The following is a 24,542-nucleotide window of genomic DNA, read 5'->3' as shown; positions in this document are numbered from 1 at the left end:
AATACCAAGCTACATGAATATGTCCATGAACTTATACCTACTTATTTATACTTATTTTACTAAATGTGAACAATATAAAAATAGTCATCACAATTATTTTCTTTTATTGAGATTAGGTTTTTAAGGCCACCATCTCGTTTGAACATGTGTTGTGATCAGGACCGTATTTAAGGGGTGGCTCGAGGAGGCAATAGCCCCTCTGGAATATTTAAGGGGCGGTAATATTTTTACGGTGATTCTAAATAAAACCGATTTTTTGATGGAAAATTATCAAATGAAATTATTTATGAATAAATAAAATTATATAAAAATAAATGTTGTACAGTAAAATAATTTATATTATTTAGTAGTTTACAAAATGTATATCTATTAATGAGTATTTTATTGAGATAAAGGTATTGGTTTAATCTTGATTAATATGGGAATGGGTCATTTAGGCTGGAACCCGATTGAGCATGATTAACCTTTTTCGTAACCCGATTGAGCACGGTTGCAATCAAACAATAGGAACCAAAAAAGAACCCAAAAACCACACGATTGAGCACGAAAATGGGTACGACGTTGCCGCTTTGTACCGTAGAATATTATTCGGTACACCGTATTACTGTGCATGCAAGATTTTTTTATAATTATTTTGTAATTCAATTTTAGATTTGTAACGATTATTTCATAATTTAATATTTTTACGGCTCAGGTTTCCTAAAAGAAATAACTCTCCAATAGAAAAACGACAAGACACCTTTTTTTTTCGCATATTTTATATTGTTGGTGTATAGAGCTCGGTGCGTCCATATTATTATTACAAAATAAAATACATTTGAATATAATTATTTATAATTATAAATATTTTATTGGATTTTAATTACATGTTATAATTACATTTTTTTTTTCGTGTATTGTGCTCTATTCATTTTAATGTACTTTAACAAAACGCGCAATAAAATTACGGCGCCGTAAAATAACGCTAGTGTGTGCCAGCCTAATAGTTTTCAATCTGACAACGTTGTGCATAATATTTTTTTTTTACCGTGCTCAATCGGGTATCACCGGTCATTTAGAACGAAAGGTACTAAGTTACTTAAGGGTACCAACATCAGTCTAATAAATGACAATTTTCTATAACTTTAGTTATGTAATTATAATTCGGTTATTATTTTGGATTTGATATTATTTACAACTATTGTGTTATAGCGTGCTGAAATGAGGATTGAGAGCGGATTTTTGTTAAATAGCTGGAAGCACTTGTTTTCGGTTTTACATTTCGGGGAAGAGAGACGGTAAAATGTTGTTGCCCCTGGGCGGAGAAATCTTAAATACGGCCCTGGTCGTGATGTGTGCATTATCATCGAAACGGAGTTCGTATCGTTAAATATGTGTGTAGTATTTTTTTATCTTTTTGGATAAACAATGCGCACAAAACAAATCCACACCGAAGTATTCGAGTTTTAAACAAATCGCATTTCTCCTTGTACACACTTGCCCCATCATGCTCTCGACGCAATCATATTCTGAAAGTGACTTATCCACTTAACAAAAGCCGGCGCGATCCCGTCGTATTCACCCGTTGTGTATTGTTCTGTTTCTCCGCCGGCCGCGGTCTCGCCGAGCTCGAACGACTCTTGTCGGCTCGGTCGTCTCTCGTTTGTCGGCGGCAAAATGTTCTCGCGCATGTCCGCGTCCGTCCGTTTGAACGTTTACCACAGCCGACAGTCCCGCGATGACGACGCGCGCCACTATTTGCATTGACGATCATTAACCATGGCGAACGCGAGTTTATCCGTATATATGTATATATTTATTTTTTTTTGATGTGCAGTTTTGATAGTGCAAAGTTTTTTCTCGGCCACCGATCTCTGTCCCTAATACTTTTCATTGAATTTATTCCTTTATATATGGTGAGTTCCGCATCGGCCCTGCAATGATATGTCGATACATAATAGTGTAGTTTAAACCAGTGGTTCTCACTAATGATTAGAAATAGAACCATACAGACCTTACACAGTTAAATACATTTATTTTAAATAAAAAGGCGGTAAAATACTACTGTAAAATTATAATTTATTTATCAATACTAGTGTTTTTTGAACTAACACATGAATTAAATATCAAACTTTGAATTTCCGTTCTGCCGCCATGCGGCCTTCCGCGTACGCCACCATGTAGTCTTTCGCGTACCACAGTTTGAAAACCGCTAATTTAAAAACATCATATTGCGGTGATAATAATACTCTATTTCGCCACGTTCGCGTTGAACGCGTACGTCACAGTGTCGTCTCGAATTCGCATCAATCGCGGCCTAATAAAACGCGTGCGCCCACACACGGACCGCGCGGTGCAACATCGTACGATAAGCGCCCATGTCGCGTGCGGATGGGGTGGATTTGGGTGAATCCGTGAACAGAAATACAGCGCAGTGTTCTGCGTGCGTAGGTTTGTCACGGCGGCCGTCAGACGTAAGTCGATTGCTTTAACAGCACTACATCCCGTGCAACGACCGTGTGCAGGGCCCTTCCGAGGGGGACGGACAACGGGATCATTTTGCCCCGGGCCCCATTGTTGGAATGTTTTATAGGGGGGGGGGCATAAAGTTTTGATGTTTAATAATTAATAATAAAGCCTCGATTATGCTGAGCAATTTTACGCGCTGCGTGTCGGTGATAAAAGTTGCGCACGTATGAGCTTGTAGCAACTTGTCCGATTGCATTGAGCGATTGAATTATAAATGACATGAATAATATTAAATTCTATTATGTATGTATGTAATGTAGTACATGAATTTAAATGAAATTGATTGGTTAAGGTTTGGAAAAATACGTTTGTAAGAATTTTGTTATTCTCAGTGAGTATTTTGTTTATCATCATATCTTATTGTTATGGTCGAAGGGCCCCCAAATTAATTTGCTCCTAGCCCCGAAAAACCTTGGGACGGCCCTGACCGTGTGTAAGAGTATGTAGTCGCAGGATCGATCCTGTTGTTCTATAGAACGTGTGAATATTTGTCGTACCCGCGATGCTGCGTACCTTCACAGCACTCCGACAGGGGGCGAAAAGAAATCGGCGGTTGGTCCGACGTTCGGTGCATCAAAATCAACGCGACATGTCTTGCGTATGTGCGATCATTTCGACTCGATTGTGGGCACACGGCAAGTATTCGGGACACATTGGGTACATATTTGGTTTGCCATTCCGCTGCCCATCTGCTAGTCTTAACGTTATTCCTTTTCTCGTTCGGAACACGGTTCGTACAAGACAGAATCAGTGAATGAAAAAATAACCACGCGCGTACAGCACAATTTATACTAAAATGTAACCTAGTGTTGTACAATTTAATGACAAATAACTATAATCGTGGTACACGAAACTGTACATCCTAATATTAAGATTATATTACAATGCATTAGTTAGTTGTATCGTATAACATTTTTGCGACATATGTATAAGTTTATATTTGAGTTCATATTCTCCATAGTTTTTTACTGGTTTAGGCGAGAATTATTTCATTATTTTCAGTCCTCTTAACCGTATACTCATTTCTTGTAATAAAATCTTTAACGTTAATTCTTTCTATGACAATATAAAAAAATCAAAGATTTATACGTATTAACTACAAATATTTTCATTAAATAATACTTAATTTATTTAGGTTTCTTTCTCTTATTTTTCCTCCTTAAATCTATTACTAAAAATAATTATCTATATTTTTTCATATTGTATGAACATCTTCTTATACCTATTCTTAAATATTGTTATATTAAATTGAATGCTCGCTGTAATCTTTAGTGTTCTATTTATAACTATTTCTTTGTCTCATTATTCATCATGGGTTATTTAATAAATAAATAAGTCAATAAATATTTTGTGCTCCGTAAACCTTTGATAAAATATAACTAAAATTATACAGATTTTTTTAGTAATTTTAAATTTAACTAATATTTTGTTATATCTTAGTATTACAATATTATTAATGCAACAAAATCAAATAATAATAATTGGTTATCGTTTTGTATGAAATATAGTCAGTAATTAATTTTTCACCGAGAGCTTACACTTGGTAAATATTGTTGTGTTAGTCATTAGACGTTTATTATCATTAACTACCTCTAATAAACGTTGTTTGGAATCTAGATAAATATCAAGCTTTAAAATTATATATTTAATAAAATATATCATACATAAACGCTTAATGTTTGACATAATACATTGTTATATGTAAATTTATATTTAAGTTGTAATTTAAAACAAAATGTATTTTAAATATTTTTTTATTTTTTTATTTATAACTATACACACTTTAATAAGACATTGAAGAAGATTGCATGGGTGGCTAGTGGTTTAGTCATGATAAAATATAATACGAATTTTCCACTAGTAAGAATAAAATCAATGAATGATAAGATAAATAAAAGCTTGCAGAGCAAAAAGAGAGAGAAAGAGTGAGAGAAAAAGAATCTATATCCGGCAAGTATAAATTGCCATTCTGAAAATAAATTACTATTCTCACCATTGCAATAATATGAAAACTTGACAAGCAGCTTATTTGTAATAAATTTTACTTTTTAAATTAATTTGTTGGATTATTTTGGGATGCTTCGATTTGAGTTTCAATTATATCGGTTTCTGCCTTATTTTCTATAATATAACTAAATTATATTTATGGATAGAAATTACTTTACTGTTGTATTATGTAGTTTAAAAAGTATAAATGAAACCATTTCCATAGATTCGGATAAAATAGAAAATAGAAAATCAGTTGTGTAAGTAAATCGTGGTGTGATATCAATACTATTTAAGTGAAAAGATAGTTTAGGTTTTAAGATTTTTTAGTAATAACAAATGTACTTACAAGATTGAGATTTTTTACCCTGGTAAAAGAAGAGTATCGTTGATTATCTAATATAATTTGTTTTTAATTGCTTTTGTGGAAGCGAATAAATAAAAATAATTATATTCTAATGCGTGGATTTTATTTTTAATTTTTCTCTTCTTATTATTGTAATCAAACATTAGATATTTAATGATAAATAAACGGTATTTTAGCCAAATAATTTTTTATTTCCATTTATTATAATAAACTGGAAAAATATATGAAAACAACGTTAAATGTTGTCTAATAAGGTTGTATTAATTTGTATAGTTGCATTATTTATTTATAAACTGTACTTATGTTTGTGCGTGACTTGAAATGTAATGTATAAGTAATTTTGTTAAATGTTAAAAATGTTGGAAAGTTGGTTCAACAGAAGTGTCAAAGTCTGCATAACCTGCCAACTTTTTCTCTACAATTGGTCCATGCATTTATAGTTAATTGATAGTATGTCTTTGACCTTTAGTTTTAAATATTTGATTTGTGAATCAATGAACCATCTTTATATGCAATTTTTCTTCATCTATAATGAAATAATAAAATTAAAAATAATAAAATAAATAATATTATTGCTTGATGGTAAATGGTTCTTTTCACGATTAAGTTTTTTTGCGGTAGACAATAGATATTATAAGGTTATAACATACAGTAAGTATGTTTTAGATAAAAAATTCTGTAGTGAAAATAGAAAAAAAATATTTTTTTAACGATCGACTTGGTGGTGGGAAAAAATTGTCCTCTTAAATTGTTTGCACGCCCTTCAAAAAAACTGAAATGGTGCCTCAGGATGTAGTAATTCTATTTAAGATGAAATTATTAAAATGGTCGTATGAAAATATCTTAGTTTAACCTCACAAATTGCTATACGGAAGAAAAACAAAACCGTTTTATTTTCTGCTCGAACGTAATCGAGGTCTGAAAAGGCTAATTAATATTATATTAATGTTATGGATGATAGTTTATGTTAAACACTTGCCGACGGTTGGATTCGTTTTTTAAGTGCAACGATTTATTACCATCGGATTTTAAAACCGTGTAAAACAGTTATTCGATTAATACATTTTCTTTTAGTTAACTCGTGACGTGCGTCCCCCGTCTGGAACTCGATAATTTGTATTTTATATCATATCCCTCTTAAAATGTTAGCGGACAAATAACACTGTTCAATGTTATATAATACGTATGTTCATAGGACCGAGGACGTAAGCCGCAGCGCAGGCACGTTTATAATGTAATAATAGAGGGTATCGAATATAATAACGACGGAAAACGCTACATCAGCACGTCGCGCGTGTGTACGAAAACCGCAACGGGCGTGCGTGCGAGCGTACAGAAACGGATCTCCCGGCCGCGACGGCGGCGACGATTCCGCGTTCCGTCGCGTTGTCTTTGCATCTCACCGACAACTCGATGTTTCCCCGTGAATTCGGTTCGGAAATCGTACGGTTTCCACTGTTCGACGACGGAACGGAGAAAAAAAAAAATTGATCGACCCGATCGGGGTTTTTATTCGAACGGTATTTTCGATTTGACGAAAGTGTTTTCGTACACGTCAGCTGCAGCGTTACGGTGCGATCGGATAGGCGGCAACTGATTGCGTTTTTCTGAATCGATTTCATATTATAATAATAACTCGTAGAAATAGACCTGTTTGTACTGTTTGCGTATTGGCTCCGTAGCGAAAAAAAAAATAAAAAGTTTTATTTGAAATCAATCGAATTTTCCGCGGTAACCGATCGTAGTGCGCACGCTTCAATACAACAATAAAAATATTCGTTTTGCAATACGTTTGGAGGCACGACCTGAATGCGAGCCGTTCCGCGAAAACCGTATACTACAGTCGAATGGAAACTAACCTCCCATTTTCTCCCCCTCCACCTTGGCATTCGGATGACCGAATACCCCCCCGGGACTCGTATATTTTGCCGTGGAAAATCGTCGAAAAATGGAACTCGCAGTACACACCGTAAAAAAACATGAAATAGTGCTCAAATCGTATACCGGATGATTTTTTTAAACATGCTCAAAATGTGTTGTTTAAATAATGCATACTTTCAAATTCTGTTTTTTGTAAAACGTATGTGTTCTATAAGATTTAATTTTTTAATAATACGCACATTTTTGTACCTTATATCTTGTGGTAATATCATAGGCGAAACTTGACACTTTTATTAGGTTAGGCCAAACGAAAAATATAAAAAGTATTATTACGTAAAATTAACTATTATTTCCTATAAAATAATTATAAAAATAAACGTCAAATGTCTAAATCAAACAATAACTAATAAAACCGATTATTCGAATACATAGAAAAGACTTATTATGTTCTATTATAATCCTTATTTGTACCAATTATACCTATACACTATATTATATTATAGTATTATATGAAACGTACAAATATATACGTTTAAATGTATAAATATATTATTTATAACGCTTAAATAATTATTAATATATATAACATATACATATTTTTCATTAGTATTAGGTCAGGCCATGGCCTGACTGGCCTGACCTGTAGTTTCGCCTATGGGTAATATCGAATTTAGTTTTCGGTAACACCACATTTTTTTTTTATACTAAGAATTATTCAGTTCATATTTCCGGAACTTTTGATGCACGTAACGCAGTATCAATATTTGATTTGGCACTCTAGGAGTATTTCAAAGTTCCGTACGAGTACATTGAGTAGTGCAAAACACCGAAAAATAAATACCGTGATAAGCATTTAAACGAGATCCCAGCCATCTCGAAACAGTAACGAATGAAAGATCACGTAATTTTGTCGTAATTCAATAATAATTTTGTTTTACACAGATCAGAGAAATCATGTAAAATCTTGAATTCGAAAAATACCCGAAACAGTTGATCCGAATATTGATCTAATCAACAACGAAAATTCCAGAAAAATGTGTTATTCGCAAAAAAAAAAAAATTGCTGTTATCATTCGAGAAACAAAAATTGAGACCGCCGCTGGACACTCGCACTTGGGGGGGGGGGAGTACGGAGAGGTCAACGTACGCAGAATGTATCTGACGAATACATTATGGTGCTGTGGTCGGCGGCGTCGAATGAAATCGAAATCGCCGGTTCAAACAATTAGATCTCTCAATTAGGTCCCACCCCTTCGGATTCACCACCCTTTCGGGTGGCTGAAAAATTTTTTTTTTGCCAAACACCCGCAAACGAATATACGATTTTTGATCGGAAAACGTTTGTGCGAAATGATAAACTAGAAAAAAAAAAACATTTGATCCGATTTCCGATGATTTTCACACGTTCCATTTCGGCGGTTCGGAGGCGATATCACCCTGTACGCGATAAAACGCGCACGTACCAGAAGCGGCACGCAGAGACCAGCGCGCGATTATTGTCGCTGGCGTTGCCGTCGTCGTGGTCGCGGTCCCGGTCCCGGCGGGGGAGTGATTATCGGCGGTCCGGGGGGCGGAGTCTGTGCGCTCGGGGTTGCATATCCGGGCGCGGCGCAGGGGCGCGGGGCGGTACTACACCGTTTTATGATCGATATTGTGACCACGTTTTTCGGGGGAGGAAAAGACGTGGCCGCGAAGTCCTCCCGGACCGTAACGCGAACGCGCGTCCAAGAGGACTGTCGGAAACGCGCGCGCGCGAACCGACGAACATACCGCGCGCGTACTTTATCTCAGCAACTTTGGGCGCGCGCACGAGAAACTCTCCGTATTCATATATTTACATGCGATTTCGCCCCCCCCCTCCCCACGGCGAACCGATACCGCTTTCGTACGCCGTCTACAGCGGTTACGTAACGCCGTTGCGTTCCCGACGATTTATGTATTTGTACACGTTTCGATTTTCGAAGCCGCCGCCGCCGCCCCCGTCGCGTTAACCGCAGAAAAATGTCGTTAAAACCCTACACCGAAGGGCAGGAGATCGGTTTGATGTCGTCAAGTCGTCGTCTTCGTCGTCGGTGTGTTATAACGTTGCAAGCACATTTCAATACGAAGACCCTACGGTTTTTTTTATGCCGTTTGTGTTTCAATATTTTTATACCGCTTCAGTGGTCGCTATGTGTTCGATTCTATCGTTAATAATTATCGACGATAAGCCGTGGCATAACAGGCATCGTATTCCATTTTCGCTGGTTCCAAAAAAATGCATTACACTCAGTACATCGTAAATCGATATCGCGGAAATCGAAACAGGGCTTAGTGTACCAAACGTAATTTTACTGTTTCCCATTTTACCGCTCCGTTTAATTGTATATACACATTATGTACTGTTGAGCACGGATCGAACGTACGAATCAAAATCATTCCATCGTATACACAATCGAAACTAATTGTTTTCTCGCACAGAATTTTGGTTTCGTTTAACGCGTGCATCTGAAGAATAAATAATGAATTTATGAATTTGAAGGGAGTTGGGTAATTCGTTCCCGATTTTTTGGTCTTGCGTTCATATAAAATAAATTGATTAATTACATTTTTCTCAATATTATCTATGTAATTTAAATAATATTATACTGAAATTAAATCTTTTTCGTCAAAAATCAACGTATATTTGTGAGACAATGGATTTGGGGAGCATTTGTTTTTTTTTTTGTATATTTTATGTTTTTAAGTATAATATTTACATTCGACCAAACTGTGAAGTTTATTGAGCAATTAAAAATGTTCTTTTCCTATATTTGATTTATGGTCTGTTATAATTAAGACTTGCGTTGTCCTAAGGCGTATTAAAATATATTCTATTTTATTAGCATGTTAGGATGATAATACATTTCATGATTTCTTTTAATTTGAAACATTGATGATTTGTATGTACTTTTTATAACGTAGAAAAATTACTATTGAATTTTAAATTAGAGGTTATTTAAGTCACTTAAATAGTTAACAAGATAAAGATCTTTCGTAAGTTATAAATTGCACCTTTCCAAGTTAATAATACAATTCAAAATAATTTAATCAAATAAAAGCTAAGTAATGTGCCTGCAATTATTATTAAAAAGATAATTATTTAAAAGTTAAAACTGTATTTACATTAAAAAACGTTAGACCTAAAGATTTGTTAAAGGGTAGGTAAAACTTTATTTATTTTTGAATTTAAATAGGTATTTAAATTCTACACTTCTATAATTGTATAGTGTTTATTCTAATGTGAGAGTTATAATTTTTTTTTTATTCATTTTTTAGATTCCTTAAATTTTAATTTTAAAAATCAAAACGGGTAGTATCAAAGATAAATGTATATTTTACTATAGCTGAAATCTGTTATTTTTTTCTCTTAAATGCTATTTTTAACATTGGGTACTGCTGAGAACCTAAGCCAATAAATTAGAAAAACCATTTTGACCACATATACGTTCACGAAAAATTATTTACGAAAGAAAAATAACCACCTACATCTAAAGCCAAAGTATATTCCATAGTTATTTTTACTCAATACTCAGAGTTGTGGTAACAAAATATATTCGAAAACTTTTTTTATCAATAAGTTTTCTGATAAAGTATTTAAAGTAGGTACATAATTAAAATAATTTAGTACTAAAATATACTTCAGGAATAAATATATTATACAAAATAATCTAACTGAGCTTATAAATTATATTAATAAATAATTATAACACTTTTGCTCTATAGCATACAATTTTGTATAACATAAGTAACTATATACTGGATAGTTATATGAGTAAACATAAATAATTGAATCATAGAATCATAATAGAAGTAGTAGACTATCTCAATAAGATCATCTCAATCAATAACTTCGAACGAATTTTTTGTCCTTTACTGATTCTATAAAATATTTGGTTGAAAATTATATTTGAATGGAATTTTAAAAGAAGAAAGAAAACTATAACTTCAGTTGAATTTGAACTGTATTACTTAAATAAGAAGTGGTGTATATTTCGTTTTTTAATGTTTTAATAATGTCAGTTATTATATCACCATGTTAATTTTTCTGAACATACTATTTAACAATTCACACAATAAGTATCATATTTATGAAGACATCTTTATTTTAATAAATTAATACATTTGAAGTAAAAAAATACAAAATTAATATACATATGTTGTGATTATACTATATACTTTGTCTAAAATATACATATAAAACATTAGATATAATAACACATTTTTGTCTGTTTCCAGTGTTTCGTTTTTATTCCGTATTTTCTCTTTTAATTTATTTTTTTAATACATTTTTCCATTTTTCACTTTTTAAATTTATTACGTTTTAAATTAAGTAATGGGATTGTACGCTTCTATTTCATAGTGAATAAAAGTTATTTTTGTATTTCTATTTCCGTATAAAAAAAAAAAAAAATTGAAGGTATCTTGAAACCATGGGATAAATAGTGAGTACAAATATTGTATTGATATATACGCATACATTTATTATGAATATATTTATGAGAAAATACATGATTGCGATAATAATATATACAATTTTTAATACCTCGTAAAGAATGTTATATTTACTATTATTTTTATATTATTTTGTTTTATTTTCCATATTTCATCCATTATAACATATAACAGAATAATACTAAATTTCTGCCATCACAAATACGTGACTAATAATATAACGTATAAGTTGTTATAAATCAACAAAAAGGTTTATATTTCTGTCAAATTTTGAATACGTGACGGTTTGATGATTTGTTTGAACCACGATTCGCTTGTTGATTCTATAGATATATATATACACATAATTAACTTAAATAATGGTATAATTGTCGAGCAGTGGAAAAATATAATGATGATAATAATGAAAACGTGCTCATAAATGTTAGGGGATGCAAATTAACGCCCCATCTCGATACACCCTATCACCCGCCCCATTGTATAGACGACGTCGACATCGGACGGTCCATAAATCACATTAACTACGTTTTGTTCGGCATAATGTCGTATATTTATAGCCAATAAACAGATATAGTACCTAAGTAATGATGGGAGAAAGTTTCAAAAATGATCGACTGACTTACCGACTACACCGACACCACGACTCGAAACTAGATACATATTATTTTATGTAACATAAACATCAAGTTGTGATTACGTTTTTTCCCACATTCTTCTTGTGGCCGTATGGCCGTTGATTGATTATATATATATATATATATATATATATATAAAAGTGATTAAGTATATTATAAATAAATGAATAAATAAAAAAATATATTTATATTGTATGTATCATGAATAGATACCTACATATTATTTATACTTAAGCCTTTGTGTTCATACATAGATTTTACATGGGGTTCATGTTACATTTAGTAATTAATCGCATACTACAGTAAATTTATATTAAAATATTTACGTATAATCAGGTCAAGTTGGGCATATTTTATATATATTCATACAAAATGAGAACAATTGGAAGGATTCAGTTTTTATTACGCGCTCCATAATTTTATGTTAACAGTATTACGAATAATAACTTTGTACCGGATACGAAAAGAAGATTTTTCAAATATTTATGCTCTTATGATTAACTACACATGGTTTTTTACATTTTTTAGTGAATTTAAAATGCATTTTTCAACAACTTAGATAAACTAGCACAACATTAATAAGTATGCAATAGTTTTCTTTCAATTTTTTTTTTAACTTCTCAACCGTAGGCTATATAATTGTGAATTTTATCTTTTCAATTGAAATATTTTGTGTTTATATTTTGTTGCGATATTTTATCGTTAAGAATTTATCATGTAAAATGATGTGTTTGAAAACAATTTATAGAATATACTTACATAATTCTACAATAAAAAGACAAGAAAGGATTTCAAGTTGTTTGAGTTCTGTAACCGTATTATGACTTGTTATACTTTTATGATATTATTTGTTTTTTTTAAATTATTATTATATTGTTGAGTGGAATTTTCGTAGAATAAAAATATAAAGGTATTCAATTGAGTTTATCATTTACCTGGTAGAAATCGTATTCAAACATACTGTATAAATGAAAAAAAATTTTAAAAATATGAAATTAGTAATTTAACTTTTAATGAAATCATATCTATAGAACATATGTATGCGAAAAATAATTATACAATTTATGTATGTATATATATTATATACTATGCAAACATAATAATACTAAATATTAATAAACTTATAATATTGAAGTAACTGTGTATACAGTTCATTGCTATTTATATTGAATCATAAGTCCTATAGGGGTTATCTATAGGTAACCGTATTAATATTTACTCAGAAACCAACATGGACATAAAAGTTATACTTTGAGGAATGGCTGAAAAATCCAACCTAAATAAAACTCAAGTTTTTAATAATATCACTCTCTGAAAAATCATCAATGCTTCAGCTGTTGTCTCTAAATGTACCTTTCACAACGTTTTTTGCAGTTTAACAATTGAAAAGTTACTACGTTTTACAAAAGATTTTTTTTCTAGACTAGAAAACCTTTACAGTTCTCTCGTGAATGTCTTTTATGTCAATTAATTTCCTGGAAATCCTGGCCGAAGCTTTGAAAGAAAATGGTGTCGTAACATTTTGATTAGATTTTACTCTAATCATTAATAACAAGCTAAGTGTTATTATAAATGGGTTATTCTTTAATTATCGTTCAACCCTAATTTATGTTGTTTTCCCTTTATCACTAAAGACTTAAACAGATCGTATAAATAAAAATTTATAAGTATGAACTTTATCAACATATTTTTTGACTCATTTTGAGCTGTTAGTGTTACATTAGCCATTTATAATTTGTTTTGCGCAAATGTAATTGTGATCACTTTAATTGAAAAAATACTTCATTTTTTTCAGAGTGGCGTTCCGAATGTTTCCTTGAGTATTTTAATATTAAGTATTGTATTTTTCCTATATATATATAGTATTAAGATTAATTTAAATTGTGATACGTGTTTTTATCGATCTGAATAATGGTATCAATAAAATAACAATTACATATCTATTTTATTTCCGGAATAAATCGCCGATAGCATATTGACTGCAGACGTATATTTTTTATATTTATTTGACCCTTGGCCCTCGGGTTATTCAGCTAGTATATTATACGCGTATGTAACGGGAATTTTAAATCGGTCTTGGTTTATTGTTTTTTCTTAACACTTGCGATGCCACGTAAAATCAACACGAAAAGTTATTTGTTCACGTTTAATGTAGTCTGCAAGAACCATAGTGATGTTTTCAGGAGCAAAAAGGGACGTATGCCGTATGTCGTAGTAATTCATCCACTCCCACGAGTCCAGACCATGTTATTATTATTATTATTATTATTATTATTATTATATTACCATATTATACACTAGATATAAAGGTATATCTTGATAATGATAATAAAATGTAAACGTTAATCCGCGCGTCGCCTTTAAATAGAATGCCATTTATTTACCCTTCGGAAAGCCCTGAATATGCCACTGCACGCGAGGAGCGTACCAGGTAATATTATACGGCGATTTCATTAAAAACTTAAGCATTATAGTACACCCTTGCAGTACACACACACACACATCTAGGGGATTAAATGTATCGCATCATCGCAAATAGCGGGATGTGTACTGAAAAAAAAAATTCAGAAGCGGCAGATAGAGAATCCGGACATTCACTTCCCTTCGACGATTTCGCCCGAGGCCGTCGGCGGTGCGTCGCAGAGGACGAGTTTAAATACGGTATTTAACAGTAGCATATTACGCGGTCGTAAACAGCGGTGGTGACGTGGAGCGTTTACGAACCGTTGCGGCGGTTACGGGTTAGGTACGTTATCTACTCGGTTATCGTCCGAACACACGCCATTACGTCATTATACGCATTAGGGACGAACGAAATTGTTTTCGACGTATTTTTCGGGAACGCGCGCTCGCATTCGTTAGGAGATTTTTATTATTTTTTTTTTTTCTCCGCAGCGGACGAAAATCCGCAAAACTATCGCCCGAAATATAATACAACATCTATAGCTGAACACTACTCGTACGCGCACATATTGTTATACGCGTGTGGATGTATTGTGCGCGCATTGTGCGAGGAGCGTAATAATAGCCGCACAATACGAGAACCGACGGCATTAGGTTTCGTCGTCGTAATCTTCGGCGGAAAAGGGATAATGATGTGGCGCGCGGAGAGATTTATACGCGTTATTATCGCCATCGTCATCGTGTACGACTGTCGTCTCGCGCCGGACGTTTCACCGTGCCTCGGAGGCCCCGACCCCACCGCATTGTATTCGTTTGCTATACGGCAGGGCCGCTGCCGGTGAACACGCGTCGGAGGGCGAACGAGCTATACCCGTCGTAATACGGTCCCGCGGGGCCATCGGTGCTCGTGCGCAAACATGTACGGTACAATAACCGCCGCCGCGAACGTTCGGTTCTCCGATCGGGATGTGGCGTGATCGTATCCTGGTTTCCAGTTTATAAACGTGTGTAAACGTACACGCTTGCATCGTGTGTACGAATATTAAGTCAGGAACCGGGAGTGCAGTTGGATGGGATGGGGTGTGGGTGAACTATAAATAATATTATCGGTTTTCGTTGGTTTAGACTTTTTCTAGACCAGCGGTCTTGAACATGGGGCTCGCGATCTCTTTCGATGTGGCTCACAATGAATGTTTATTTCTTCGAACATTTTGATTTTTTTTGGTTTTCATTTTGTTTCATAAAATATTTTACATCTTGACAGTCCGGTACAAAACAAGAGTTATCGAGTATCAAATGTTGTTCGAGAGTTTGATGGACCTTGGCTACTTGAAGTTTTGGTCTATCGCACGGTTATACATATTTATTTCTGTTCGTAACAGATCTTGTCAACATTAATTTCAATCATAATTCCAATCTAATTAATAAATACATGAAAACGTGTGATACCGTTTGTTTTAAGATAAAGTTATGGAAATAAATGAAAATATTTATTATTATAGGAAGGACTGGACGAGAAGAAAGGAAGTTGGAAATTACACTAGTTGTTGACCTTACGATAATGATAATATAGTGTTTATATTTAATTGAACATCGATAAAAGCACTATACAATAGTGTTATAATAAAACCTATACGATGTATATTATGCAGAGAATAATATACGGAACGGGTGAGGTGAGAAGAAATACGATTAGTATTAAACTTTCCGTATAAAGATGGTTGAAGAAGTTGTGCTATTTTCAAATACATAAATGTAATATAATCAAGTAAAAGTTAATGTACAAATATTGAGAACAGTGGCGTAGCTAGGATTTAGATTAAATGGGAGAGGCTAAACAATTTTTTCGGCAGGTTAGGTATGAGAGGATTTGAGAGTTCACCCTTCCCAACACTAACTTTATAAATGTATTTCCAGCATTTTAAAATACTTTTAATAATATTTATTAATTTATAATAATAATACATTAATAGTGGTCAGCACGGTTGCAAAGCTACGATATAATATAAAAACTATAGTGATTATAAAATGATTGTGTTTGACGAGAGTCGTCACAACCTTTATGATAACCACCAAAAACATAGCTTATGTAAACACAGTTACGGTTTTATTCGTAAACATTTAGTTTTTATCAAAGTTATAAAATACTCGAGTACAAAATAGTAGCATACTAGTATATCATATGCACATAAATATGACCCATGAAATGAAGGGAGAGCTACAGCTCTCCCTTAGCCACCAATTTTTAAGTGTGTAAATCGCCAGTATAACGGTAAAAATTATAATTAAATATTATATTTATAATAATAAAATCAAAAAAGTGTGATTTTTAGAAAAAAATAAAATAGCTCTTGGAAATAATTTTCGGTAAAATAGATACATTCACTATTTTCTAGGTGCACACTGAGGTGTGTGACAGTGAGATTCCTTTCCATTTTTTCTGTAAACAACAAAAAAAACAACTGCTCGTTTGGGCAACTGTATCAATGCTTGGCTTTCCTTTTTTTTCTCGACAAAGGTTGACTATGTTCTTCTCCAAGTTCTAATCTATTTCTTTACCTAATTTCATCGAAATCGATAACTAGTTTAGGAATAAATTAAGGACCTAGGTAGAAACAATTTTTATGTTTTATAGATATTGGTGTACGTGATCGTCGTCGACGTGCAGTAAAATATGTGCTTTGAGTGCTGTTTTCGGGAACAAAGATGAACTGCATCGTATACTATATAACACATGGGTTAACCAGCATCATAGGTTGTATTAATATGCAGTACTATTACATATATATATATATATATATATATATTACATAACTGTAGTATCAGAGATGGAACCCGGTCGATTATTGTCCAAGTCCTCGACAACGCATTTTATAAGGAATTAATAATACATGATCGTATGTCAACCCCATCCAGCCCACCCTTCAAATCGGCCCATCGACGTGATAATATGTTAATTGAGTTTTTCAACGACTTTGTTGCTGCCTGCGTGCCGCCCGAACAATATAAACTGCATCACACGTATGCACATCAACTGGCCAATTTATAATAATTTGTTGTCATCCAAACCTTTGCGAAACGCTATTTTATCTATAGACTCTAAGTAGTACATTACCGGTAGAGCATAATCAATAGTCAGCCAAATTAATATTTCGTAATAATGTGCGTATAGTATATGCATGTGGACAAACCATACACCCACAACACGTGCACCGTTAACACACCGAGTAACGGAAAAACTCTTTAGCCTTGTAGAGTGGTACATCATATTAAGTATTTCTGTGCGATTCATCATTTTTGAATTGAATTTCCTGAATTAACTGCAGATACCACTAGTAATAAATAGTTATTATTATCTATTCGCGTACGGGAAACTGTTTTTTATAGAATTTATTCACTTAGGATATGAGCAAGTGTATGGTTGTTATTTTATTATTTAACAAGTTTTTTAAGTAAATCGATTGAAATAAAATGAAATTGTCTGCGACTGCAAAATGAAACGAAAATCGGTAAATCTGAACATAAAAATGAAATACGAATAATGATAACTAAGGTACTTTTTGTGTTTATTAAATACTACTTAAATCAAAGTTATGAAACTCACATAATATAATAAGCTACTTAAAAAAACGAACCAAATAATTTATTTAGTATTTATTAAAAACTTAGAGGAGAGTGAGAGGAAGAGAGAGAGAGAGAGAGAGAGAAAACTTTTAACTTTTAATTATATTCATCTTAGCTTTGTATTTAATGAGTGAACTTTTTGCTCTTAAGTCGACCGCAATAATCAATAAAATGTATAAAAATCAGAAGTATAGGCATTGAACGTTGGACATTCGTTTCGATTCGTTCATCTCTTTATACGTACAACATTTTTGTACAATTATTTTTTGATATAAATTTAGCGGTAAATTAATATTTTACGAAAGTTTATTGAAAAATCCTTTTTAAGCAACACTCGCGGTCCGGTTAAATATTAGTGGTAAGTTGTTTAAATCTTAAGCGGTCGTGAACTAGAATTTTGGCATAGTAAATAACTTTTTCAATATTAAAATTAAAGCAATGCACCTAATGTTACAGTTTAACACCAGTTTCATTTCTGTTCGAAACTAAAACAAAACCTCCCATACCATCTTATGTAAACATAAATTTTAATAGCAGTTTCATTATGAAAATCTATAATTATCTACATTCACATAGTGTACACGCAATTTATCGTATTATAACGTATGCGTGCCCGCGTTAATGAAGTCTGAGACTATTGATTTTATGGCGTATCCGTTAGATACTAAAACGAAGCGTTTTGCTCCAATTTTGTTTTTAGCTGGAAATTTTATAATTATTTAAACCATTTCAGATACAAATAACTAAAAATACGTTAAATCAGATCTTTAATATAATAATATATTATATATAATATTGAATAATTAGGACAAATTGTGTGAACGAAAGTTAAACTTTGTCGAAGAGAATATATAATACGTTATATTTTTATTTTAAAGTTCTCTGTAAAATACTAAAAGCCATTTAAACTGCCAAGAACTCGTACAGTTGGCGAGTCAACTTTGCTTCTTCGTTACAAAGACACCACAACAAACATTGTTTTAAACGATAGTAGTTTCCACTCCGTTAAATTCACTTCACCCCCTTTACCTAGTATATATATTAATTAATATTAATTTAGTACAATAGGTATAAAATACTTCATGTATATATTTAATATAGACTTGATAGGTTTTGTAGTTTCCCTGTTCATTCTGAGAACAATATTATAATTATAACCATTATAAATTTATAACGTTTTATATTAAAACTCTTTAAAATTGTCCATCATCAAAGTTGTGTATAAAATTATAATATATTATATTATTTAATATGTTACGGCGATCTCGACACAATGTTATCTGACAACGATACGATGGTACGACGTGCTTTAACATAAGATTCAAGCTTAAATTTCGTTATGAGTCTGTTTTAAATTTAAATTATAATCTCATCATAAATACTAGTTGAAGTGCATTTCGTAGCCCGTTAAAAATTCTATTTCTTATACGTCTAAAAATTCGGTACTGTTGCACCTGTAAATGGTTTGACGCTATTCGTCGAGACATTGTCGTACTGGTGGTACCAGTGGATTTTGGGAGAAAAGACGTGTCGGATAAGGAAAAAGGGTGCAGCTTAACTTTCATTCTAAAAAAAAAAAAAAAAAACCCCGACGAAAATAAAGGGGAACACGGGACACTAATGTACGCGACGACAGTCGGAATGCGCGAGATGATTGAAGATGGTTTATTGAAATCGAACCCAGTTGTCGCGTAATTGTCGGTCTCTTGTTCACAGGTGATTTACACCGGTGCGTTGGTAACTATGTATATAATATGATAGTTACATGTTTAATGTTCATACGTATTTGTGTGTGTGTGTGTGTGTGTGTACACATCCGACGGTGTGTCTGAGGCGGATTTGAATAATGAAGACGAAAACCAGCGCCTCGCTGGACGACCCCACGCGACGCGTCTAAACCCCTCTTAAACTCCCTTTCCACCGGATAGAGCTTTATTATGTATTCGTATCCCCGGCGAAATATTCGACTCATTAGCAAATTGGAAAACGACGATCTCCTTATATTGTAATACTCGTTCCGTGCAAATATTCTCTCTCTCTCTCTCTCTCTCTCTCTTCATCTTTCTTGTGTTTGCGTGACTGATGCGCAACGGATGAGCGTGCGCGCGCGTTCTATACAGATTAGTAAAGCGATACAAAGCAACGGCACACAGTGAGCCAATATTTAGCTGGCCAAAAGTCCCATTTTTAAAACCTAAAAAATCCTAAATTTTATCGTTAAACATTTTTCATTTGAAAATTTTGTAGATACATTTAAAAATGTAGATCAATAGGTTGAATACAAAGTGAAATAGAGCGGTTTGATTAGAAATATTTATCTTTTTATTGAATAATCCCGATTTTTACGCGAAATACGTTAGTTAATTTTATCAAGTGATAATAATAAAAAAAAAATATTTTTAAATTTATCCACAAAATGTTCAAATGAAAAATAGTTAACAATAAAATTTAGGATTTTAAAAACGGGACTTTTGGCCAGCTAAATATTGGAATCGTCCCACTGTGCGGGGCAGTCCGAACGCGTGACTATTGTTTGTTTCAAAATCAAAACCGAAATCGTTTGGACCGTTCGTAAAGCGTTTTGGATTGTGTTGTACAATATCGCGCGCGCGTTCGATAATTTTTGTATTTTTTTTTTTTTTTTTTTTATGTACCGTCTCGTAAGGTTGGTGATATGCACACGTACAAACACATTAAACATATTGCCTTGACTGACACGCCGTTCGTGCGTAACCGACATTAAGGACCACGCGTATTCGTGCGCACATTCAGCGTACACTACGCGCGGTTCGACTAATTTTGCAACGACACATAATATATTACCAATGATCATTGATCAACGATAATGTCCGATACGAAATTGTCGTACTGATGTGTTGTCGTTTTATTATCGGTACTGGCCTGTAACGTTTCGCGGTTACTGCTGGCCGTGTTGTTCACGAGTCGTACCCCACGTCCAAGCGTTTCATGTGCGCACCGTAAACGTGCGCGGTATTTCTAAATGTAAAAAAGTCGATTGTTACAACATTCGAACGTATTTTTTCGTAAAATCTAAAGTGTAAATGGTACGCTCTATTACGCATTGTGTTCACGTCAATTTATACGCCATTAAAATCGTTCATATTTACCATTTATATGTATATTTGTATAATATACTCATGGGTGGATAGTTTTTAAAGTCCGTACACAAAATGTAAAATCGAAATATACATAATGTGTAGTTGTGCAGCACATGATATCGTACGGATCAAAAAGTTGGTCAGATGTCTTCGATTTCCCTGCGCTGTGGATATTTTGTTTTATTTTTGTAACGTACATATTTATTTTTATCCAATACGGCACAAAACAGAACATTTTATTTGAATATTAGTACTTTTCAAACACAATAACAGGTATAATAAGGCAATGATAAAAAATTAAAATAAACCACCTTCTTTTTAATATTAATAGTTATATATATATATACTTTGTTTGATTACGTTGTGTATATAATATTTTTCAATTGGGATTCATCCTTTAGTATAATTCATAAATAAATGTATTATACGATTTGACCTTTTTTTTTTTTTAATAAAAATATAAAGCAAGTCATAAAGAAAAAGAAACATATCATGTACCATAATAACAGATCCGCCGTATATAATATCATCTGTAATGATATCTTAAAAATGTCTAATAATAATAATATCAAATAAATATGAACAAATTATAGATAAACAAAAATTCAACGGCGTCGCTGCAATCATTTTACTTATGCTTGTGTTAAAATATAATAAATAACATCGAGGTGCACTTTTTTTTTTACTTCTTTTACAAAGCAAATAAATAATAACTTCGTGCACATCACACGATTTTCATCCGTGCATGAAATGAACCGTTTGTATTACATGATATAAGTATAAGTTTGGATCGAAAAAAATGAATTGAAATAATACGTAAGTGCATGCATCTATCTATGATTAATATTAGAGTTGAATTTAATATTTACTATATAGTATACGACTGCTATCGAAACGCTAACGGACGAATTTTATCCACGACCAACGTGATACGCCAATTAGAAACATGTATTTTTAACGAATTACAAAAATTGAAACGTCAAATAATATTCTATACTCGTATATATATAGCATAATACTCGTGTACACACCCACACACATTGTATACATCTGTACGTGTAGGTGTGCACGCGTGGGGCATAGCGGTTCGTCAACGTCAATATGATTCGCATATTATGTGTACCTACCGTTTTATTTGTCTTCTGTGTGTACCCATAGCACACATACGCATACGGTCGTTTCGATTTTAAATTTCACTTTATTTTCCTGTTCCCGGATATGTGTAAATATTTTTTTATCGATTTCCTGTAAAAATAATTTCGTCTACACGTACCGTTTACAATATACACTATATATTCGTAGGTATACAAGACTGTGCTTATTTTTCGTCAAAACCTTGATAACCTACCTACAAGCCACCTATTTCTGAACGTCCCCACGGGTGATTCTGTCTTAAATAATACGTTTTGCAGACGTACTGTTAGAAATAAAAAATATAAACGTCTCATCGAATTTAATTTATCGACGTACATGGAAATGATACAGTTTGGGTAAATTAACATTTGATTGTGTCATTTCATTGTGATTGATGTGTATTTTGCACATCCAATACAATTTTAATTGACTCGGACAGAGGACAACTGGTTTTTTCGAGACACAAAATAGTACTTGTTAATGCACTAAATTTTGATTTAATATAGATATGTAAAATTACATTCCAGATTAGAATCTTTTATCAAATCATGAACTTTTTTTATTGAAATACCATCATCTTCGTCCAATTCCATAACGACACTTTTAATTAAAGAAAAATGTTCACAATAATAAATCGCAGCATTGATCCATGTTCTCCAACTTGTGAGTATGGGCTCTTGAGGTAAAGGAATATTCGGTGCAATACTTCAGAAATTTTGTACTCGAGATGGAGCTTTAAACTGTAATCTAATTCCCTTGCATACTCGATGCAATGCGTGAGCTACACAAGTAATGTGTTCCATTTTTGGATTAAATATTTTAATGGTTTTACCAGCTTCACCATATACGGTGCGGCATCCGATAAAAATAATAAAATATTCTCATCCCTAATTCCTTCAAGCCATACAATTAAAAGCGACTTATCAGATAATCGATTTATTGTTGCGTAGATAGCTTTATCTAATACTTCCGAATTTAAAAGAAATATTTTACCTGGGCTATCAATTTCTAAGGTGCCTATTATTACGTTTGCCACATAACGACCAGCTACATCTGTCGTCTCGTCGATCGATACCCAAATTTTCTTTTCAGATGCATATGTTCTTATATTATTAATTGTTTCTGTGTAGCATTCTGTAACATATTTCTTACGCAATGTTGATTGATCTGGTATAGTTTTATTTGTATACTTCTCAAGAAATTTTCGAAATGATAGTTGAAATAGTTTATAAAGTGGTATATTTGAACATAAGGCATAAATCTAGTTTAGGGGCCAAGCGATTTTTTCAATTTTTTTTTATCAAAACTCGTGTATTTCATCGAGTTAAGAACGATGGTGCAATCAAAATTTGCCGCTTTCGTTTAGTTTCGAAATTATGGCCTTCCAAAGTTTTGGATTTTACGTTTATACGCATGCGCGCAATACTACTATAATGACGCGCGGAGGACCATTTTTGTTATTTTTCTGTACTTACGTATTCGGTATACCTTTTTTTTTTTTTGAAACTTATGTAGTAATGTAGTATGTACCCTGTGACCTACTTGAGGTGGTGTTGTATAGCAATTCGGGGGATATTTTCGATTTGAATGCGCTCGGCGGAGCCGAGTGGGTGCGACACGAGTTTGCAGAGCAAGCGAGGGGAGTTTTGCGAAGTGAGCAAAGCGAACGGAGCTGCGGAGCGAAGCAACGCTCAATGTTATAAACAAATGAATTATAACAATGTTATAAACGTTCCCTAACAGTTAACACGTCTGCCTGAATATAAATTAGTGAAATCAAGGTAGTCACTGAAAAATGACAAAAATGGTCCTCCGTGCGTCATTATAGTAGTGTTGCGCGCATGCGTATAAACGTAAAATCGAAAACTTTGGAAGGCCATAATTTCGAAACTAAACGAAAGCGGCAAATTTTGATTGCACCATCAAATTCAGTGCCTTATAACACACATTTTGGGGGAAAAAAAATTGAAAACGAGCTTGGCCCCTAAACTAGATTTGTTCCGAACATAATAGGGCCTTGCATAAATCGCAGTTAAATGTCGTTGCTGTCGATGGGCCGTTTAATAAAGTCTGAGTAGTAGATCGTTTTTGTTGATTTCTTTTTTGTATACCCATCATATGTTTATCAAGTGCAACATGTTGAGAAACTTTAAATTTTTTTTCACCTGCAACTTTTAGGTCACAGATTTTGCAATTAAGTATTGTCCCGTCAGTAGTAAAAATGTTGTCACCGAATTCGCGCTCATGTGCACGTAAATGACAAGCCAACGATTGTTAAGGTTAAGGCATTTTAAGTTTTAAAAATATATTAAATAAATTCGAACACAAACTAGATAGGTATGACACCACACGTGATTACAGGAAAAAACGATTAAACTTGTCGGCATAACGTATTAACGATTACTGATATCG

The 24,542-nt window shown here is 33.1% G+C and overlaps 1 protein-coding gene across 2 annotated transcripts in view; it reads left to right on the top strand.

The window, feature by feature from the left end:
- LOC112685858 (protein Skeletor, isoforms B/C-like) overlaps nucleotides 1-24,542 on the top strand; it is a 115,064-nt gene that overhangs the window by 17,705 nt on the left and 72,817 nt on the right. The window lies entirely within an intron of this gene.

This window comes from Sipha flava, unplaced genomic scaffold, assembly GCF_003268045.1.
Source record: "Sipha flava isolate LNK unplaced genomic scaffold, YSA_version1 294_pilon_pilon, whole genome shotgun sequence".
Taxonomy (NCBI): domain Eukaryota; kingdom Metazoa; phylum Arthropoda; class Insecta; order Hemiptera; family Aphididae; genus Sipha; species Sipha flava.
This window is presented reverse-complemented; position numbering and strand designations above follow the sequence as displayed.